Source organism: Bidens hawaiensis, unplaced genomic scaffold (assembly GCF_021521415.1).
Source record: "Bidens hawaiensis isolate Kalapana, Puna unplaced genomic scaffold, B.hawaiensis_p1.1 tig00039908_1, whole genome shotgun sequence".
NCBI lineage: Eukaryota > Viridiplantae > Streptophyta > Magnoliopsida > Asterales > Asteraceae > Bidens > Bidens hawaiensis.
Genome location: NW_027497017.1, coordinates 20,672 through 32,772, shown reverse-complemented (window position 1 = coordinate 32,772; position 12,101 = coordinate 20,672). Strand labels below are relative to the sequence as shown.

The 12,101-nt window shown below is 32.6% G+C and overlaps 1 pseudogene; it reads right to left on the bottom strand.

Moving 5' to 3' along the window:
• Window positions 1-2,176: 2,176 nt before the first annotated feature.
• On the bottom strand, window positions 2,177-10,439 carry LOC143591565 (serine/threonine-protein kinase STY46-like; annotated as a pseudogene).
• Between the last annotated feature and the right edge of the window lie 1,662 nt (window positions 10,440-12,101).

The following is a 12,101-nucleotide window of genomic DNA, read 5'->3' as shown; positions in this document are numbered from 1 at the left end:
CGGTCGGTACCGATCTCATCCCTACTTTTAACTAAAGCATATGTATCGTGTAAAAAAAATTCTGTTTATTTTGTTTAAAGAGAATCTTCTAATTTCTTCGTTTCTTCCAAAAGAGGGTATACCAAAAGCAGGACATAGTTTCATATATTCCTTAAAAATCCACATGTTCTAAGGGGAGAAGAGTAGCAGGAAATTAAATTCTAAGAACAAATATTAGGAACTTATTAAGGTAAACATCATGTGGAGGTCCAAAACATAGATTATGCCTCAAAAATCAAAATGCCTCAGGTTTCTTCAAGTCACAGCAAATACAAGAAATTTACCTTTCAAAAGATAAAAGAAACACACTTATCAATCAGATATATATGACTTGATCACCCATCCACACTTTTGGACAACTTTATATCTATTTATTCACATTGCTTCTCTTCTTCATCACATATGTTCACGCCTAATTTTCAATCTCTTCATACGAGCAATGCCGCACGCTACCAATTAAAAAGAAAACAAAGACCAACATGCCTAGAATAACGAGGAAAGTTAACGGATGCTCGTAGAAGTAAATTTGATCTGTACAACATGCCTACTTGCCATTCGGTGTTTCGCCCGAGTCCTGTCAACCAACCCACAATCATAAATAATGAGTTACAATATTTACATAAAATATTTTTGATTGATCTAGATTAAGACCGAATAATTTTGGTTATTATTGTATGAACTGATTGGTACAATTAAGGTGAATAGTGATTAAAGTTGCTTCTATGATTGAGAAAAAAAATCACAAACTACTTTATTATTTTTGTATGATCATACACATGTTTTATATGAAGAGGAGTGCGTAGTTTTGTTGGACAAGCAATATGTTTTTGTTGAATGGGCAACATGTTCTGGTTACATGTTATATTGGGTGTTAACCTCCAACATGACAAGAAAACACATCAAGTACCTCACACAAAATTCATGAGCCAACACGTCTAGCTAAACAGGCTGGCTTCAGATTAGCAGGTACACCCATTTACTTTATATTTTTAAATTGTGTTTTATGTCATAACTTAAACTTACTTCGGTTCAGTTTTTACTGCAAAATTTAAAAGTTGGGAAATTGGCATTATACACTTTTTTTTTTCCTATTTGCAGTTTTAGAGTATTAAGGCCCCACACCACTACCGGTGGGGCGTTTTTCTTCAATTTTGGTTCCAGGCATTTTTTCCAGCTGCGTTTGGGTGGAGAGTTTGATCAAAGGGCCAATCACATCGTTTTCTTTTCTTTTTTAATTTTTATTTGGTTAATTGATTTAAACATGATTTAATCATTACATGACTTAAAACCATTACACATAAAACTAGAAAAAGTCTCATGTCTACGTGGCGAAAAGTTTTTCACTTCCACTACGTATACCCTTAATATACAAAAATAGTTTTGAGAGATAAACGGGCCGTGTTCGTGTCAACCCTGACACCGACAAATATATGTGCCATGTAGACCTAAGTGCTAAGGTCCTGTTCGTTTCAAGGATTTGGAAGGAATTCTAAGGAATGACATTTTAAATCCCATAAATTGATATGTTCGTTTCATTAAATGAAAGAATGAGAATGGAAACTAAATCTCATTAAATCCCACATTTCATGGGATTTTAAAATCCCGCCTATTTGAAAGGATTGTTATGAAAAATAAAAACCCCTAAAAAAAAATTCAAAAAAATTAATAAAAAAATCATAAATCAAAATATACATCAAAAACGAAAAATGTAAAAAAACTAAAATGTTTCCGCCTTTGCCCTCGTTCTTAAAAAAAAACCGAGGAATGAACTGAAACCGAAAGTCGACGAAAACGAAACACAAAACAAAACTGAACCGAATTGATAGAAACCGAAAAAATCAATCAAAACGAAACAAAAAAACTGAAACCGAACAGAAATGAAACTGAAAAAACCGACCACAACGAAACAAAAGGCCGAAAACGAATCTGTAACCGACCAAAAACAAACAAAAGAAGATTCCAATTCCAATACATACTAACCAACCAAACACATGATAGGGATTCTCAAACACTCCATTCCATTCCAATTCCAATTCCAAATCCTTTAAAAAAAAGTCCGTGAAACGAACGCGCCCTAAATGTTTTATCAATAGTCCTACTTTTGGGCTAAATACATGTAGTAAGAAACTTTGGCCACTATACAATAAAGGTTGTCCCTCGTTTCCCAACCATAGCTGGTCCTATTTTCCTACTAAAGAAGAAAGTGTCCAAAAATGTAGGCCTTTTTTTGTAACCGATGATTGGAATATAATACAAAGTACAATAATAAAATAAACTATTTCTCAAAAGTTATTTTATTTAACTGTAAAGGAAGCATACCATTATTTCTGTACTTTTAACAAGTATTGACATGATAGTATTTGGGAGTGGACCTAAAAGATATTAAATGGCTATTTGACAAGAAAAAGAAAAGCACTTTGAAAATCAAGAACATGAAAATGGAGCGACTCTACACCAATAATATGAACACATGTCATACTAAAAATCTCGTTAATTTTTGCATATCATGAAATTCTCAAGATACTAGATGTTCTTCAAAAGCTTTGGAGTATTTTGTGTATGTGTCAAGCATTGTACATTTTTCTTTGGTGGTTGTACATTTATGGATACCATGACCGTCTAAAAGAATACCACGAAAGAGTATGCCATATCGCGTTACTTTCTCCATCTAAAACATGTCACCCTCTTATTGGTTTCAAAATCTAAAATAGCTCAAGTTGCATTTTGTGCTTTCAAACATATTTTATGATCAAATGACGACCATTTTATGGTTAGCGTGGCCATACAGACGGTTTTATAATACTAATTTTTTCACTTTTTTCCTCTATAAATAAAGTAGAAGCTGTATGAACAAAGTAATAATTACAAAGAGTTCCAAAAGTTTTTACCTGAATTTCCTTTAGTCCTTCAAGTTCAATTTTGATTTCAGAAAATGAAGGGCGGTTATCGGGATCAGAATCCCAACCCCTCTGCATCAACTCCACCAGTTTCGGGTGAGTATTCGTAGGAACATCTGGACGAAGTCCCTGCAACATACATTTATTATTATTATTATTATTATTATTATTATTATTATTATTATCAATATTAAACATGTGGAAAGCTTTGACCTGTCTTACTCCCAAGGCCGCTTGCAATGGTGTCATGTTTTCATACGGTACTTACATTATCAAATACATATTAGTTTTATATCAATAAGAAATTAAATAGATATTAATATTATGTGTTACCTTAGCTGTCACAAGCTCCCACAAAACAATAGCAAAACTGAAAACATCTGCCTTTTGATCATATAGTTGATGATTTATAACCTGCAAACAGAAAGAACGTATAAAAACAACAATAAATAAAATCCAAAAAACCGATAGTTCATAGAACGGGAAACTAAAGGAATTTAGAAACCTCGGGAGCCATCCATCTGTATGTTCCAGTCTCAGCAGTCATAACACCCTCTTGACTCAGAAACCGAGCCACCCCGAAATCAGCCACCTTTACAACCTAAGATATTTATGAAACAAAATAATAATAATAATAATAATAATAACAATAATAATAATAATGATACTTAATAAGGTGAAAAAAGCTAAGTGCATCCTTTACAATATTTCTAAGAGATGAATAATGTAACACTTACATTTTGGCTGTCCATGAGCAAATTTGCAGTTTTCAGATCACGATATATTATGTTGCTTTTGTGCAAGTAATCCATTCCTTTGCAGACATCTATAGCAAACTTAACTAACTGGGGAAGCATCAATGTGTGATGATTTTTATGAAGATACTCATAAAGACTCCCTCCAGTCATGTATTCTGCACCACAAGTTTTTATATATCTTCAAAGAACATCAATACTGACTGCATCAAGCATTAGCAAGGAATTTGCAACTATCCAGGTAATAAAAGTATAAAATAATCCAAAAAAGTATTTAACAGAAGCAAAAGAGAGCTGAAGAAATTTTTACCTGTTATTATGCACAAAGGAGGTTGTTTTGTGCATGCACCGATAAAACGAACAATATTACTGTGTTTAACCTCCCTGCGAAGACACAAGTAGGTGTAAATAAGCCTAGTCGTTTGTGACCTACCCAAAATCGGCTAGCTAAAAGCTCGAATCCAGAGCTTGAGCCTAAATTGGAGCTCGTTTAATCGGCGCAAGCTTCGTACACCAGGCTTGACTAGGCTTTATACAAATATATAATTACATATTAAATATTATTATTTATACAATTGTGAAAATAAAAACAAAATAATGTATATCTTGTTATATACATAAAATTTAAACCTTTTATTGAAACGGCATAAAATAAATACATATACATATATATATAAACACACACATGGTTTGGATCTATTAAAACTCAAACAACACTTAACAACTAATCACTTTATTTAATTATTATATATACAAGGGTAGTTCTATTAAGAACTCTTAACAACTAATCACTTTATTTATTTATTATATATATATATCTACCTATTCTAATAAAAGAAAATAATTGTGACACGTGTCGCGTTGTGGTTAAACCCCACAATTTTTTTCCCTCATAAACTAATATCTTAATTAATCTAATATCTGTTATAGATAAATGATTATTCACTTTCCTTTTACATTTTATTTATAGTATATCCATACATTTTAATTAATAAAAATAAATATTAACATATTATGTTACGATAAATTTCAAAATATACTTATCGAAATCCAAAAATCAACAAAAAACCATGTTTGTTAAAGATTGTAAAGAATATAATTTCAAATGTCATCGTTAACATATTATACTATGTATATTTTGAAGATTGTAAAGAAAAACATAACTCGAATATGCTTCCTTTTTACAAAGGGATTTTCTTAATCATTAAATTATAAATATATGCTTAAAATTCAATCTATTTTTTTAAAATCAATCCATTTGACAATTATTATTCTTATTATTATTTTGTAAATTGTTCTATAAATTTATAAATTCTAAAAATATGTTTTAAATCTATCCATTTATTTTTTTGGTTAATTTAGTAAACTATATATATTTTACAAAGCGATTTTTTAATCACTAAATTATAAATATATGCTTAAAATCCGATCCAGTTTTTCGGTTTTTTTTATTATCAAGGATTGTTTTGGGTTTTTTTGTGAAACTTAAATTTGATTGTTATAGATCAAAAGTTGGTAAATAGATTGTTTGGTACAAGTTAACTACATCTGGCTCAAAATTTGTTACGGGTCAAAAATGGGAAATCTGAGTATTTTTATAAGTTTGAGAATACAAATAAATTTATGGTCAATTTGTTACGGGTTCAAAATATTGACTCGAAAATGTCAAACAAAGAAAGTTAGAATTTTAAACATGACTCGAATTTCAGATTTATTTTCAATGGCATTTTTGAAAATAATCAAAATATTCGGGATTTGACAAATGGACTATTTTCCCCTCGACTATGCAAAAGTATGCTCAAATGAGCAAAATATTCACAAAATTGAATGGGTTAACATGTTATTTTTTATGTTATCATTATGACAAATCGAGAAGCCCCTTCAAACTTATCAAAATTCTTTTCAAGTGTAGCACATATAAGCATGGTTCTTGAAGAGCATACGATGTTACAATTTAACGTTCTCATTTCCTTTTATGTGTGGTAAATTGATAGACTTATCAATAAATATAACGCTCCATCTATATTTAGGCTTAGTGGTCATAACTACTTTTGTATGAAAAGTAATCTTCTCGAAATTAGTCCATAACCGAAATTCTTTCAAGTATATATATGATACCTAGAATGAATTTTCAATAGGAGCGTTCTCGAGTATATTTTTCCATATACCTTTTTTTATTGAGTTTATTTAAAAAAGTCACTTTGTGATATAAATAAAATCAATTTATGTACCCATATTATAGGTACAAACATAGATGTAATACATTTTTCCATATACATTATGTAATTATTTGTTTTACTTGTAACTTTATTATTCAGATCATCCCGTGTGTTACACGGGCTCTAAAACTAGTATATATATATATATGGGTAGTTTTAACATTTGTAATTAAATATACCTTCACAATATATATGTAATCAGAAGTTTACACATGTGTAATAACCAATTTACATAAATGCTATCATAAAATAACATATAATAATAGCAAAACTACCCTAAAGGCCTCAAATAATATTAAACATATATAAAATGATTGTTGTTGAAGAGTTCTTAAGTTCTTAAATTATTTGAAAGTTCTGAAATGATCATGATCCTACACACACACACATCTTTGTAAATAAAATAACTGAATGTATATTAAAAATAAATAAGCCAAGTTGGAGCTACAAAAATTATTAATGACCCAAGCTTGAGCATTAGGCATAAGAGCTTGAAACGAGCCAACCTTGAGCTTGGGCGAGCTAGGGCTCAACTCGGCTCGTTTACACTAACGCCTCATATGAAAAAGAATCAACTAATGACAACAGCTATATGCCTATATCTATGGTGGAATTGTTAAATACCACGTGGTATGTAAAAATATATTATATACTTGTGTTGTGAAGGTAAATTCAATTATAACCACTAACGTCATAACATGCAACCTCAGTTATAATAAGAACACTACCTGAGCATGGCTACTTCATGAGAAAATTCATCCTCCAATGTTTGATTTAAATGTTCAGATCTAAGAATCTTGATAGCAACATCCTGACCCAAGTATTCTCCACGAAATCCATCCAATAGCATATTAATAGTAAGTTAGATCAAGATACTAACAAAAAATGTAACTAGAAAATATTATCGATTACAAATCTCCACAAGATCCCGATGCAACTCTTTCCCCAATCTTTAGGAATCTTCTATCTATCTCTGCATCAGCATGATCAGCTTCTTTCTCAACAGCTGATTTGAAATGTGAAGAACCAGACCATGAACCCTACAAGAACATAACAATTTCTTCCCTTTTCACCCTCAAGAACATAATAAAGGAATGCTATTGAGAAATTATGATTTTACATCATAGAACTAACAAGCATATTCTAAACTCCAAGACATGTAGCAAAGGCTATTCAAGTTTCCATGCGCTCATGTAGGTTCATTCCTTGACTAAAAATTGGTATATCCAAATGTTAAAGAATCCATTCATCATTATCTTCCAAATGATAGATTTTAGAAAATATATTAGATTTTTCAGATGCACATTTATATCCAGAGTAGGGAGTAGGCCTAGCAAACTGGCGGATCGGGTGCGGGTCAAAATGGGTTCAGGTCGATATGGGTTCTAAGCAAAATGAGTTCGGGTCAAAACAGGTCATTAAAAAAGGCATCGATTTGGTTCGGGTCAAAACGGGTTCTGGCCAAAATGGAGTTAGATTCAAATGAGTAATTATAGAAAAAAGCTACCAATATGGTTAAAACAGACTACATATGTATATGGCGCTAAGAAGTAAAAAATTATTTTGTATTTTTCCATGTTGTCCAAATGGCAATTCTACTAAATATGATAGTTATATAATCTACACAGAAGTCAACATTTTTGCTTGTTGCATTACACGCACAAATTAGACTGTCTCTACTCAAGTGGTGGTAGAGCAGTGGCGGTGCCGGATGTAGTGGCGAAGGTTTCGATGGCGGAAATGGCGGGCAGTGGCGGCAACAGTGTTGATGGCGGTGTCATCTGCGTCGACGGTACCAGTGGTGGAGACAAAAATGGTCATGGTGGTGGTAACCCATGTACAACTTATGTTTGCTCAAATCAACCCATTATATAAAGAATGGTTCATGATTGCGACCCATAACGAAACTCATGAATAACAAATAAGATGGCAAGAAATGAAGTACCTCGTTTCTAGCAATTGCTTTCTCCATTGCTTCATGTAAAGCCTCAGTTTCCTGACCATAACATTAAAAAACCAGGCACATTGAAGCTCAGTAAAAAATTAAATATCAAACAATATAAAACGAGTCATAATTAGTACCTTAAAGGGCCATCCATCCACAACAAATACATCCAAAGAATAACCATCAGTTGTTGAAAACACATGTGCTTCACGGATGTTGAGATCTATGTCTGAAAGCAGAGCTGAAAGCTTTAACAAAATAAAAGAAACAATTATGATCGTGTTTTATAACATAGCAAGAAACAGATAAGATGTGTTTAACATTTAATACTTCAATTTTATACCCTTATTACATTATTAACTCAACTTCCAAACTGAAATTAATCAAATGCTAGATAGGCATAGCCATGGGAAATAAGAGTCGCCCATGAAAGATTTTAAGGAAATTTGATCAAAAGAAGGCACGCAAAATGCTGATTTGCAAAAATGTGAATGCAGTGAAAAAATCTGATTAAGTAAAACATGTAGTCTTTCACCCAGATACCTGACTGAGGAGCTTAGGCTTGTCAATAGCAGAAAATATGACTTCAAGAATTGGTATATCTGGAACATCCACTCTGCAGATATTCATTGCATGGCAATTCATTCTCCTCATATAAAGAAAAAATCTATGATCTAAATTAAAAAATCAACAAAAGATAAACACACAGACACAACACCAAAAACATTATATGTATATTTATATGTGTGTGTGTGTTTATACATGTATATATAGTATACAAAGATTCCAAAGTACCTACTAAACCAGGTTAATTATTTCTGTAATTTTAAAAAATCCCTTAACAGTGAAGATGACATAATAAAAGAACACTATTAGTGAACAGTAAGAGAATGCATACACCCAAACTCTCATACACAGTACCTTCTAGAAGATTCTCCTTCAAGATTCTTTATATCCTTATCAATACAACCTTTTCTGACCTCCAGATTTAGGTCCTCAAGTTTAAAACAAGGCTCAAAACCCACCTCTGTTAATTCTTGTTGATCACCATCATCACCTCTAGTCCAAAAGTTCTACAAAGCACAAATTGAGGGCCAAGCTTAGAAATGGTAGAAGATAAAACAATATTCATGCTAAAACACAACTAATAAGAAAATTGCTGACAGAATACCATACATTTTTACTTAAAGATGAGGAATATAACATTCATAGTGTATTGTGAAACCTTAACTTAAAAAGTTAGATTCATTACCTCCAAAAGGCGAACATGAAAAGCTAATCGATTCTCAGGATCTCTTGCAAGCACAAGTAGTTTCTGATGCAGAAGCACATCTTCAGCTCTGTCCAAGTTCACATCCAGTGCATAACTGGTGCATTAAGAGTGATAACTATTTTGAGTAATTTAGTACATATAATCCTCATATTTCATAATTTTCAAATGAATACAAATCATGAACTAAAAACAAACTTAGCATAAACATATCATTGATTATCTATCCAATTTTGGTGAAAAAACAATTTCACAATAATCTTCCTGTTCAAAACAAAATTTTAACTATGCAATAATTGACTTGGTATTGAAACCCCAATTAAAGAAGTATCATAAACATGATATGTGAGTAGTTTAGAGAAAAAGAAACCATGAAGTCATGACTCACTCTTGCAATTAGTGTCAAAGTACCCCACCACCAAAAGCAGTGTACAGCATCCCTTTACCATTTGCACACCAAATTTGATCTTCTTTCATCTAGAATCTAGATTAACACTATTTCCTAAATTAATATGAATTTATCAGCATATTACCACACCTTTCACATCACTAATCTACCCCCCCCCCCCCCCAAATAGATTCAAAATTCAAGTCCAAACATGAAAAACGATGAAATTGAGTACAAACACACACTCATTATTACCGAATTTGACTCCAATCATGCAAACACAAAGCGGTCACAACACATTATCCTATCTAAAATCAACTTGAACCTAAATCGTGCTATGAAAACAAATGTGCTATCAACAAATCGATACAAAATCCGTAACAAACTTATATACCTAGCAGGAAACTCACTGAAGTGAGCTTCCAACTGCTCACGAAACTCGGAACAATTAGCAGCACTAATTTGCAACATACTATCACGCTATTTCCTTAATTCATACGAATTGTTCAACAAACTACCACACCTTTCACATCATTAACTTGCAATGGAATACAAACACGCTCTCCATTAACAAATTATCACTGAATTTGACTCCAATTGTCAAAAACCAAAGCGTTGGCGAACAAATTCTCTTATACAAAATCAATTTCAACCTAAATCGTAATCCTAATTCCTAAACACATGCACTATGTAATATAAACTGATACAAAATCCGTAACAAACTTATATACCTAGCCGGAAACCGACTGAAATGAGCTTCCAACTGCTGACGAAACTCAGGACAGTTAGCAGCATCTTCGTTGCCAATCTCCAGCAACCGATTAAACACATCATCCACCACTTCATTACCGCTAAAGCTTCCGAAACTCCTCGGCGGCGATGAACTCTCACCGACTCCTTCAACCAAATCCATAACCTAATCGTGTAATTACCTCTGTACGTATATATGTATATATGTCTTCAAATGCACAACCGTTTAATTACTACATATCTATCTACAATCAATGATATTATTTGACGGAAAACGTTACGGTTACGTCGCCGTCAGAGAAAACGGAGGTGAAATTTGACGGTTAGGTGACGGAAGGATTGAGGATTATGAAAAGTGTTTGGGTTGGGGAAATGGCAGGAGAGCAAGAGAAGACGTCACTGTGTGTTTATGGTGTTTGTGTGTGAGAGAGAATGAGTTGAAATAGTGGATAAAGAGAGTTGAAGTTGACGTGAGACGGAAATGGGTAATGGTGCTATGGGTTTATTTCATTTACCGTGAATATAATAAGCACGGCCTCGTTTACTTTACTTTACTTTACTTTACAACTGGATATCTTATCGACATTTCACCGAGATTTTTGTTATTTGTATTGTACATGTAAATGTGAATTTTATAGATATATTTCTTTTCTTTACAATTTTTAATATGGAGTGTTTTATATTTTTATAGATCATTTTTGTGGTTTAATGGTCTTTTTAGAGTTTGATTTGAAAATTGTAATTGACTATCAGTTGATTGTTTAAATATTTTTCTTAATCACTGATTGTTGCATTATTGCATTGCTGTCCAGATATATACGTATCACATATATGAACCACTTTTATTTTTTATGGAATTGATAGAAACTTAGTCGGTTTCAGTACACTCACTTACAACTGAAATAGAAATTCCAGAAATATAGTTGTAACAAGCCTAAAAATTTACAGATTATTCATTTTTCTATTAAATCTTAGTTTAATAATAAAAGAGAAAAGTCATTTCGTAAATTATTAAAAAGGGTTTAGATAAATTTAAGTAATATAGGATAATTAACTTAAAAAAATACATAAAATTAAACAAAAAAAAATTTTTAATTTAAAAGTAAAACATAAAAAGAGACAAAATAAACGCGGGAGGGAGGGGGTAAAAAAGGGAGACCGGCACGCCTCAAGTTGTAACATCTCGGAAAACCCATATTTATTTTGGGCTAAAGTTGTCAACTTTGAAAGTTAAAGGATTAAAAAATAATTACAAAGACAAGTAATGGAAAAAATAAGATAAGAAAAGGAAAGCATCATATCTTAAGGAAATAACAAAATTTTCCATCTCACATGGAAAGATGAAAGAAAGTGGAGGCATTCCACATTAGCATGAATAAGGAATGAAATTTTCATCCTACATGGAAACAAAAAAAGAAATGAAAGCTCTTTATAAGAAAGCAAGTTTCCATAGAAATGTTTTAATATGGCTAATCACTCTCATAGTCCTAGCGGAGGGTGTGAAGCACCCGACGCGCACGGACACGGACGATGAGCGTAATGTGGCGTTTTAATGGCGCACTTCGCACGCTCGCATCGCCGCGAGCCGCATAAGGGCCGCTTTAGTATTTTTGGAAAATGGGAGTATGATCAAGAAGTGGCAAGTTATCAAAGACGAGAGACTAAAAATAAAAATTTGAGTTCTGGAACCCATCGCGCTACACGATGGTCTATGATGACGCAGCAACACGTGTCACGACAGGGGGACACGTGGCAGACGCTAGGGATTAGTCAGCAGCCACGCGTCAACCCCCTGCCATCGCGCTACGCAATGGCTTAAGACAAGGGACCATCGCGCT